This window comes from Myotis brandtii, unplaced genomic scaffold (assembly GCF_000412655.1).
Source record: "Myotis brandtii unplaced genomic scaffold, ASM41265v1 scaffold216, whole genome shotgun sequence".
Taxonomy (NCBI): domain Eukaryota; kingdom Metazoa; phylum Chordata; class Mammalia; order Chiroptera; family Vespertilionidae; genus Myotis; species Myotis brandtii.
This window is the reverse complement of record NW_005358092.1, coordinates 1,667,144-1,668,134: the sequence shown is the minus strand read 5'-3', so window position 1 is coordinate 1,668,134 and position 991 is coordinate 1,667,144.

Here is a 991-nt window from a genome sequence, read left to right as displayed (position 1 = left end):
CCACTTGGGTATATATCTGAAAAAAATAAAATCACTATCTCAAAGAGATATCTGCACCTCTATGTTCATTGCAGCATCATTTATTACAATAGTCAAGACATAAAAATAAGCTATATGTCTGTCCATCAATAGATGAATGAATAAAGAAACTGTGAGATATATATCTATGTCTATGTCTATGTCTATGTCTATGTCTATGTCTATACTATATCTTATATATTTATTTTATTCGCCACAAAAAAATCTTGCCATTTGAGACAACGTTCATTGTGCTAAGTGAAATAAGTCAGACAGAGAAAGACAAATAGCATATGCTCTCTCTTATATATGGAGTCTTAAAACAAACAAAAAACCTCATAGAAACAGAGCAAGGATTGGTGGCTGACAGTGACAAGGGTGTGGGGGAAATGGGTGAAGGTTGGCAAGGGGTACAAACTTCCAGGTACAAGATGAATAAGTCCTTGGCATTCTAATGTATAGCATGGGGATTATTGTTAACAATACTGTAATGTATATTTGAAAGTTTCTATGAGAGCAGATCTTAAAAGTTCTCACCACACACACACTCACACTAAAGGTAACTATGTGAGGTAATAGACATATCAACTAACCTTATTGTGGTAATCATTTTGCAATATATACATATATAAAATCACCATGTGGTGTACCCTAAATGTCCACAGTTATATGTTAATTATATTTCAATAAAGCTGGGGGAAAAAAACTTCTGTACAGAAAAGGGAACAATAAATGGAGTGAAAAGGCAACGTATGGAATGGGAGAAAATATTTGCAAACCATATACACTAAAGGTAACTATGTGAGGTAATAGACATATCAACTAACCTTATTGTGGTAATCATTTTGCAATACATACATATATAAAATCACCATGTGGTGCACCCTAAATTTACACAGTTATATGTTAATTATATTTCAATAAAGCTGGGGGGGGGGGAACTTCTGTTCAGAGAAGGAAACAATAAATGGAG